Source organism: Onychostoma macrolepis, chromosome 04 (assembly GCF_012432095.1).
Source record: "Onychostoma macrolepis isolate SWU-2019 chromosome 04, ASM1243209v1, whole genome shotgun sequence".
Taxonomy (NCBI): Eukaryota; Metazoa; Chordata; class Actinopteri; order Cypriniformes; family Cyprinidae; genus Onychostoma; species Onychostoma macrolepis.
Window position 1 is genome coordinate 13,027,433 of NC_081158.1, and position 10,928 is coordinate 13,038,360.

The window sequence follows — 10,928 nt, forward strand, 5'->3', positions numbered from 1 at the left end:
GCTGGATCCCTGTCAATCTTCAAGCAACAACTGAAAACTCATCTCTTTCGACAGCACTTGACTTCATCCTAAACTTAAAAAAAAAAAAAAAAAAATTATCTTTACTTATTCCTTCCTTTGGTAGTTTGTATTTATTTGAACAATGTCTGAGACTTGGTGTTGCAAGCACTTCGTATGTCTGATTGCCTCTTCAAGATTAATCGCTCGATGTATTCCCCAATTGTAAGTCGCTTTGGATAAAAGCGTCTGCTAAATGACTAAATGTAAATGTAAATGTAAATGTTTAAAGTTTATGACCCGCCCAACTCGGAAACTCAGGTATCAAAATTATTTCCGAATTTCCCATTAGTAAATACGACTTGAGAGGCTGTTCACGTCCAATTTCCGATTGGGAAACTCGTATTTACGATAATTCCGATAGCACGTGAAGGCAGCATTAGGTTCTCTTGTTCATTGTGTCATGTTCTGATTGGTTGTCCTAGTCATGTGTCCTGTCTCTCATTGGTTGGTTCTTATGTGACCTGTATTGTTTGCTATAAGTAGCCATAATGTTGCCATTGTCTCTCGTCGTGTATTGATGTTGTAACCCACTGTCGGTGAGTCAAGTCTCTGTTCGGATTGTGTTTGTATTTGTATTTTGAATCACTTTTGGAATAAAGCTGCACATGTGTTCTTAAACTCGCCTCCAGTGGACCATTTGTTACAGGCATTTTCTATAATGTATTTCTATTTAAAAAAATACATATCTGATAATACTTTTTTATATTTAGCATCAAACAAACAATATAATTCTTATTCTCAAGGATTAAAGATTAAACGGAAAAAAAAGAAAGAAAAATGATTGCACAACCACCAGTTAGGTGGCGATATGAACCATGTATGCAAATGGCCTTTGAACAGAAGAAGAAAGAAGTCGCAATGGCGTGCTTTTCCATAGTGATTCGTCGCTCTGTTGAGAATGTCTTGTGTGTTAACCGTGAACATACTCTGGGTTGAATGAACTTACTCCTGGATGTGTTTTTGCAACCAATGTACCTCAAGTAAGCAAGGTTTGGGTTAATCAACCGAGAGTTCAGGGTTTATCTGACAGTAAATTAACCCTGCTTTCTGGAATACACCCCAGATCTCTGTGTGGAGCACTGACTGTTGTCAGAATCCTTGTGCAAACAAAAATATTACTGGATTATTACAATAAATGGCAAAATTAATGTTTATAAATGTAAACTGATATTTCCTACTGACACACTACAACAAAAGATGGAAATAACTGACTTTAACCCTTTTTTTATTAGCTGGTGAAAATACTAGTGGCCTAAGACATTTGCACATGACTGTATATATTTTTACTGTAAAAATACACTATAGAAAATGCAGAATTGCAGATCAGATGACAATAAAAATATAATAAATGTATTAGAGTAAAATAAACATTACCTTGTTATAATAGTGTTTTATAATATATAGAGATAACTATTAAATATATATATGACAGTAAAATAAATATAATAGCTATATTAGTGTCACACCTATGGACTCTGTTGCTGTGTTTTCTGTTTCTCTGTTCCTCTGTTCTCCTGCCTTGTTTTAGTTGTTTATTTCTCATGTGTTCCCTTGACCTAGTTTCTGTCTCTCCTTGAATATGGTAAGTCAGTTCACCTGTGTCTTGCTAATTTAGTCATTATCCTCATTTGGTCTATGTATTTAAGTTCCTGTTTGTTCAGTTTGGGTTTGTCGGCTATTATTTATACCCAGAGCTGGGTAGATTAGTTACAAATTATAATGTAACGTAATCCGTTACATTACACATTTTAGGTAATATAATTAGATTACTTTTAATTAATCTAATTAAAGATTAACTCCCTTTCAAGGAAAGTCTCTTCACTCTGCGGCCATATTTGCAACGCCTCCGGGCAGCTCATACAAGACCTATCTTAATGAATGGGGGAATCCTGAAATCTCAAAAACTGCTCACTGAATTCACAATTAAATTACATGTGTCAAATCAGAAACAAAAACCTGAAATTAATTGCCCCATGAATGTTGTATCTTATGCTCAAATAGTGTTAAAAAAGCTTATTTTTCGGGCTAGACCAGCCAATGCTCATGCGGAGTCATAATGTGTTTATAACTGCGCATGTGCATTGGCTAGTGCATCTAGTCAGGTTTCTATGGGAAATTTGGCTCTTTCATTTAGAAGGTGGGAGTGTTCCTCCATATTGCGCGTTGCAGTTTCTCCCATTCATAAGTATAGGAGTGAACTGTCTTTGTATTTCTATACTCTTTGTTTTAAATAAAACACTTATTAAAAAAGATTAAATATTTTATTTACCTTCATGCCATGTGATCATTAATAAACATCAAAGAAACCGTAAACATGCAAATGTGATAGTTAATTATTTAAATATTTATTTTAAAATCTCGGGGGTACTTAAAGCAAATATATTTGGTGAATAAGGTTTAAATGACGAAAAGTTTTGGAATGCCTGCATTATATGTAACTAAGCAATAACGTGAATATGTGCATTTTAATTAGTTATAATTAATAATACATGGTTAAAAAACCTACAGAGTAATAATTCAAATAAAAATGAATGTGCTTGAATGTGCAGAATGTGCAGTAGTTGATGCAATGTTGAAACCCTTCTTAAACCTGAAATGATTTTTGTAAATCCAGTGGTCAAATGCTGTGCCGTCACCTGACTTCCGGTTATGAGGTGTGCAGAGTAGTCGCGCGCGCTTAGCCTGCTCCCGCAGTTTATCTTTAAGTTTCTTGTTAAACTTTTCTTTTTACATCTTTAGTGCCAACAAAGTATTCTAAATGGGCTGTAATTGTTTGGATCGCCTCATGTCTTAAGCTAAAGGAAAACTCACAGAAAAGTTAAAGGAGTGCCCGCCGATTTCTATGGCCGACATAAGTTCGCTGTTGGACGAACACAGAGCGGCCCTTTCTGCCGATTTCAAATCCTCATTCAAGTCCATTGCTTCTACGCTGTATAGCATTCAGTCAACTATTAACGATCACGGGCAACGCATTGATTCTATCGAAGTTAACGCCACTTTACTTGACCAACGGCTCCAGCAACTTCAGGGCACCTACTCTGCGTTGCAGAAAGACAATGATCTGCTCAAACAAAAAGTAGCTGATCTGGAGGGACGCAGCAGATGTCAAAACATTCGGATCATTGGATTACCTGAATCGATCGAACGGCCTCGTCCATCAGCTTTTTTCTCTCAATTGCTCATCAATGTGCTTGGTCCGGAGGTCCTCACTTCGCCCCCCGAGATAGATCGAGTGCATCGGAGCCTCACTCCCAAGCCAGCGCCGTGAGGAAAACCGTGGCCCATCATCTTGCGTTTCCACCGATTTCAAGTTAAAGACCTTGTAATCCGCGAGGCTCGCAAACGGGGCGTCCTGCATTACAAGGACCATCCGATTCGCATGTTTGATGACTACAGCCCCGAAGTATTGAAGCAGCGCGCCGAGGACAGAGGTTCGATGGCCGAGCTATACAAATGTGGGTACAAGCCCGCGCTCCTTTATCCAGCCAGGCTGCGCATCACTCAGCCCAACGGGGATAAAACGGCTCCTGTCTGCTTCGGATGCTGTCAAGTTCGTTCAAGACTTAAACACGAACTCGTAAGAAGGCCAACTGACATTTTCTGATTATTAATGCCTTGTTGCATTGTTGCTGTATGCATCGTTGGACTGTGGTTTTGGCTGCGCATACCCAACGGGGATAAAACTGGACTCCTGTGATGTTGTCAAGTTCAACACGAACTCATAGATAGCAAACTGACATTTTCTGGTTATTGATGACTTGTTGAGCTGTGGCTGGATACTATTGCGGTGCTTACCCCTTTCTTCATTTTTGTCATTTTTATTCATTTATTTAATTTTCTTTACAGGTGCTGGTCATATAATTAGAATATCATCAAAAAGTTGATTTATTTCACTAATTCCATTCAAAAAGTGAAACTAGTATATTATATTAATTCACTACACACAGACCGATATATTTCAAATGTTTATTTCTTTTAATTTTGATGATTATAACTGACAACTAAGGAAAATCCCAAATTCAGTATCTCAGAAAATTAGAATATTACTTAAGACCAATACAAAGAAAGGATTTTTAGAAATTTTGGCCAACTGAAAAGTATGAACATGAAAAGTATGAGCATGTACAGCACTCAATACTTAGTTGGGGCTCCTTTTGCCTGAATTACTGCAGCAATGCGGCGTGGCATGGAGTCGATCCGTCTGTGGCACTGCTCAGGTGTTATGAGAGCCCAGGTTGCTCTGATAGTGGCCTTCAGCTCTTCTGCATTGTTGGGTCTGGTATATCGCATCTTCCTCTTCACAATACCCCATAGATTTTCTATGGGGTTAAGGTCAGGCGAGTTTGCTAGCCAATCAAGCACAGTAACACTATGGTCATTAAACCAGCTTTTGGTACCTTTGGCAGTGTGGGCAGGTGCCAAGTCCTGCTGGAAAATGAAATCAGCATCTCCATAAAGCTTGTCAGCAGAAGGAAGCATGAAGTGCTCTAAAATCTCCTGGTAGATGGCTGCGTTGACTGTGGACTTCAGAAAACACAGTGAACCAACACCAGCAGATGACATGGCAGCCCAAATCATCACAGACTGTGGAAACTTCACACTGGACTTCAAGCAACATGGATTCTGTGCCTCTCCACTCTTCCTCCAGACTCTGGGACCTTGATTTCCAAATGAAATGCAAAATTTACTTTCATCCGAAAAGAGGACTTTAGACCACTGAGCAACAGTCCAGTTCTTTTTCTCCACAGCCCAGGTAAGACGCTTCTGACGTTGTCTCTGGATCAGAAGTGGCTTGGTAGCCCTTTTCCTGAAGACATCTGAGTGTGGTGACTCTTGATGCACTGACTCCAGCTTCAGTTCTCTTCTTGTGAAGCTCTCACAAGTGTTTGAATCAGCTTTGCTTGACTGTATTCTCAAGCTTGCAGTCATCCCTGTTGCTTGTGCACCTTTTCCTAGCCAAATTCTTCCTTCCAGTCAACTTTGCATTTAATATGCTTTGATACAGCACTCTGTAAACAGCCACACCTTTCAGTAATGACCCTCTGTGACTTACCCTCTTTGTGGAGGGCGTCAATGTTTGTCTTCTGGATCATTGCCAAGTCAGCAGTCTTCTCCATTAATGTGGTTTCAGAGAACAAGAGATACCTGGAATTTATACTGTAGGGATGGTCATTAATTGAAACTCAAATGTAAATATTCTAATTTTCTGAGATACTGAATTTGGGATTTTCCTTAGTTGTCAGTTATAATCATCAAAATTAAAAGAAATAAACATTTGAAATATATCAGTCTGTGTGTAATGAATGAATATAATATACAAGTTTCACTTTTTGAATGGAATTAGTGAAATAAATCAACTTTTTGATGATATTCTAATTATATGACCAGCACCTGTATATACATTTCGCCTTACCATGGACTGTAATTCCGTGAGTACCATACACTTTTAGTTTTGAATCTTGACACATGAATCCTCGTACAGTGGTTCTGCTGTAAGATAAATGCAGTTTTGTTACATAGTTATGTAGCCCGCGCGGTTCGTATAAGTTCTAGCTTCATGGCTCTGTGCTTTCTTTTGAGACGTTCGATTGATAAGGTTTAACACATGTTCTTTAAATCTTTACACCTTAATGTGGGGGCAGTGCGATTGATATAAGAAAGTATTAATCTTAGCTGATCTTTGTATCAGAGTGCTGTTTGTTGCTGTTGTTTTCGGCAACTGGTTTGGTATGTTCAATGTGTGTGTGGGTTTTTTTTTTTTTTTTTTCTCAAATCTGGCGTGCTACCATCTTTTATTTTGCTCTCGGGAATTTGTCATGGCTGCAGATTTTTGTTGGATTATTACCTCTAAAAGACACTTATGTTAAATCATAACACCAGTTCTGCATCCAGCGGTGCTTTGAGATTTATCAGCTGGAATGTGAAGGGGTTGAACTCACCCGTGAAATGCCCACTCTCCCCCTTACTGTTCGCTATTGCTATTGAACCTTTGGCAGTAGCCCTTAGGTTCGGTCAGATGATAGGGATCACAAGGGGGGGTTCTGTGCATAAACTGTCTTTATACGCCGATGATCTTTTACTTTTTATCTCTGATCCGGACAGATCCATACTTCAAGTGTTAGCTTTATTGAAGGAATTTGGACAGGTCTCAGGGTATAAACTAAATTACACTAGAGTGAACTCATGCCTATAAACTCTGCGACCATAGCTTATCCTCTTTCAAAACTCCCGTTTAAGACATCGCTAGATCATTTTAATTATCTGGGCATCTGTGTAACTAAAAACTATTCTGATCTCTTTAACTGTAATTTCTCTCCTCTGCTGGATCAAATGACTAAAGATTTCCAACATTGGTCTTTATTACCTCTTTCCCTAGCAGGTAGGATAAATTCTATAAAAATGAATAAACTGCCTAAATTTTTATATTTCTTTCAATGCATACCAGTTTTTATTCCCAAACGTTTCTTTCACTCTTTGGACAGCTCTATTTCTCAGTTTATCTGGAATGGGAAAACTCCTAGAATACAAAAAGGCATCTTACAAAAAACCAAGGAGTTGGGTGGTTTAGCACTACCCAACTTCTTGTTTTATTATTGGGCTGCAAATGTTAAAAATATGTTATTTTGGTGTAGTTCTGATGATCAGCCCCCACCCTGGTTAAAGATTGAGGAGGCTGCATGTGGTAAATCTTCACTTATGTCTCTTCTCTGCCTTCCTCTCTCATTATCACCTTTAACATTTTCCAATAATGTTATAGTTAAGAACTGTCTAAAGATCTTATGTCAATTTAGGCGTCATTTTACTGCACAGTCAACACCTCTTTTATGCCCAGTGCACCGTAACCCCCTATTTCCTCCCTCTCTCACTGATAAGGCTTTTGCGGCTTGGCTGAACTGTGGGATCATTTCTATTAAACATCTCTACTTTAGACGGAACGTTTGCTTCATTTGAACATTTGTCTCAAGTTTTTAACTTGCCAATGTCCCATTTTTTTAGATATTTGCAAGTCCGGGACTTTGTCCGTAAGCATTTTCCCGGGTTTCCCATGAGCCCACCTTCCACCCTTGTCGATAATATTTTCAATACTAATCCTTACCAAGGAGGAGCTATCGCTACAATATACAATACTTTATTTGCACTTCAACCCCTGGATTCTGATTGTCTTCGGATTACCTGGGCTATAGGGACCTTAACATTGAGATAGATGCAGAGACATGGCAGTTGGTTTTAAAACATGTTCATAATTCATCTGTTTGCGCTCGCCATGGGGTTTTACAGTGTAAAGTTGTTTACAGAGTACACTGGTCCAAAAGTAAATTAGCCCGTATGTTTCCCAATATTGATCCATGTTGTGACAAGTGCCATCTAGAACCAGCTAATTTAGCTCACATGTTTTGGACTTGTCCTGGTCTGTCTCTTTTTTGGGAATCTGTTTTTGACTCCCTTTCAGCCACCACATCTGTTAAACTTTCCCCCTCTCCGCTAATTGGGTTGTTTGGAGTCTTGCCTTCTGATTACTCAATGCCATCTCATTTCATTGAGCTGGTAGCTTTTCTCACTTTACTAGCAAGACGTTGTATTCTGATGCTTTGGAAAGGTCCTCATGCCCCCTCTCACACTCGGTGGATAAAAGATGCTTTATTTTTTATTAAATTAGAAAAAATTAAACACAGTCTTCGTGGCTCCATAGTCAAATTCTCAAAAAGTTGGTTACCCTTCCTTGAGCATGTTAGAACTCTGCAGCTGGATGCAGTCTCTCTTGATTAATTATCCATCTACACTGTACTATTATTACTCCATTTATCCCAATTGTGCACTTGTATTGCCATGTTAGTAGCACATATTTGTAATTAAGCTATTTATTTATTATATACAAATTTTTTTATTTTTTATTCTTTTAACCTAATTTAGTTGTTTGTTGGTTTGTTTGTTCCTTCTCCTATTCCTTTAATGTTTGTATGTTTATTACTTTCTGTCTGTCTTGCTGTTTTGAAAATTCAATAAATAAATCGTAATAAAAATTTTTTTTAAATGCTGTTGCCACCTAATGACTGATCTTTGTGTGAATGTCCACAAAACTGGACTATATATACATATATAATATGTATATAACCGGTAGGCTATTTTAGAAAGGAAAATTTTTAAGAAGAAAAATAAAAAAATAGGGAGAATCAATGAATTATGAATAATTTATTGCTATTGTGTAATCATGTAATCCATAAAAAAGTAACTGTAGTCTGATTACGAGTATTTTAAAATGTTATTTACTCTAATTACAAGTACTTAATTTTTGGAATCTGATTACGTAATCCAGATTACATGCAATCAGTTACTACCCAGCTCTGTTTATACCTCATGTTTGCTGGTCACGGATTACCTGATCTTCTGTGTTTGTTGGAATAAATACCAAGTTTGAATTTGTTTTTCGTGCAAATTTACCTTCATCTCACAGCAGCGTGACAGAATAACCGGTAACACTTTAGAATACTGTTCCATCATTAATGAATGACTACAAAAGAACACGAGTAAAGCAATATTAGCACTCTAGTAACTACTAGTAACTAACAAGCAACTCTGATTAATGAATTAGTAAGTGATAGTGCTTAGTCGAATGTGGTAGTTCACTATTAGTTAATCAGTAACTACTATTTTTTTCATACCTCCCTAAGAACTACTGTGTACAGGTTTATAATTAATATGAATAATACATAATGTATAATTAATTCTAAAGTAAAGGTCATGGTAACCCACTAGTAATGACTCAAGTATTACCAAATTCTTTTGAAGGAATTACTAATTATTTGGATCAGTATTCTAAAGTGAAGATCATGATAACTTTCTAGTATGACTGAAATCATTGTAAGCTTTTGAGAGTTTTGTAAAGTATTGGATAGTAATTATTCAGGTGTTACTACATCCATCTAAATAAATTACTCATTTTTTGGATCAGTATTCTAAAGTAAAGATTGTGATAACTCCCTAGTAATTACTGAAGTCACTGTAAACATTTGAGTTTTTTTTTAAGGTTTTGGTTGGTAATTAATTTTGCTAGATTCTGTAACACTTAAATCATTACTAGTAGGTTACCGTGATCTTCACTTTAGAATACTAATCCAAATAATGAATAATTTCTTCAGAAGGATGTAGTAACTTATGAGTCATTACTATCCAAAACCTTACATATATTCAAAAGCTTGCAATGACGTCAGTCAATATTAGAGTGTTATGATACTTTTCACTTTAGAATACTGATCCAAATAATTAGTAGTTCCTTTAGAAGAATTTGATCATTCTTGAGTCATAACTAGTGGGTTACCATGATCTTCATTATAGAATTAATTATACATTATGCATAATTCTCATTAATTATGGATATGCATACAGTAGATCTTAGTAGTTCTCCAGGATATATATATAAAAAATAGTAGTTATTGATTAGCTAATAATGAACTACCAGTTTTCACTGAGCGCTATTACTTACTAAATCAATAATCAGAGATTCTTGTTAGGTAATAGTAGTTACTACAATGTTAATAGTGCATTAGTCACTTGTTCATGTGTACTTATTCATTAACAAAGGATCAGTATTCTAAAGTGTTACCGAATAACCGACCAAACAGGTAGCTGTCGAGTTTCACCCCATTTTATTTCCTGTTTTTGCCAGTTTTTTGTTTTTGTTATCATTATCATGGATCACGGATCACTTTGCCGCCGTCAACCTGCTCTGCCTTGAGCAGGGGAGCTACTCCCTCGAGGAACACCTGGAGAAATTCTTGCCGATCAGACCACCTTCCTGGTCTGATAAAAGGTAAAAATAAATGCATATTCTAAGAAAATGAAAGTGTTTTTTGACCTTGCATGCATGTCAACCTGTTGTTGGGGACTCCCAAAACCAAAATATGAACCTTTCATAACCCATAATAGGGTCACTTTAAGAAATGAGAGTGCTTGTTTGCACAATAAAACAATTTACAAATTTATTTATAAAAAAAATAGATCTGCATTGTGTTCATGAGAGCATTAAAATGCATTTGTGTTGTGTTCATGCCTAGACTCGCATCAACACAACGCACATGAGTGAGCAGGGCTGTCCTTTGGGCAGTGCAACTGGTGCGAACCACCGCCCCCAGAATGCGTTCGCGAACGGACCGAGGGGGGGCACGCCCCCTACCGCGCACCGGGGCCCACGTCAGTTAAGGATGGCCCTTTGAGTGAGTATTCACTAGAGCGGTGGTTCTCAAACCCCCAACCACAACATATTTTGTATGTCTCTTGATTCAAGTCATCAGCTCATTAGTAGAGTCTGCAAGACATGAACTGGGTGTGGCCTATGAGAGAGACATACAAAATTTGTGGTGGCTGGGGGTCCCCAGGACGGGTTTGAGCTGGGCTGAACTAAAATTATGATAGGCTATAGTTGGCAGTACTATTAACACAGGTGAAGGAAGAGCTTTATTGCCAAGTATGTTTACTCATACAAAGAATTTGTTATGGTGACAGAGGCTTCCACAGCACAAACAGAATGACAGTGACAAGACTAGACACAGATAATAAAAATAGAATAAGTAAATAGGAAATAATAATATATAACAATTTTTTGAAAGAACACGATATATATATATATATATATATAAAAAGATAAGGTATTTGTGTCTACAGGTGTGTTATGTACAAATGCAAGGAAATGTAAATAAGAAGCATGGTGTGTTAAAGGCATGTATAAATAGTGTTGTGTTTTTTTGTGAAGAAAGATTGTATTATCTGAAAGTAAAATTAATTACTTGATTATGTATTTTGAGTATTTCAAATGCAAAATACTGTCTCTCAAAGTATTTAATTTCAAATTACTTTTTTTTTTTTTTTGTCCA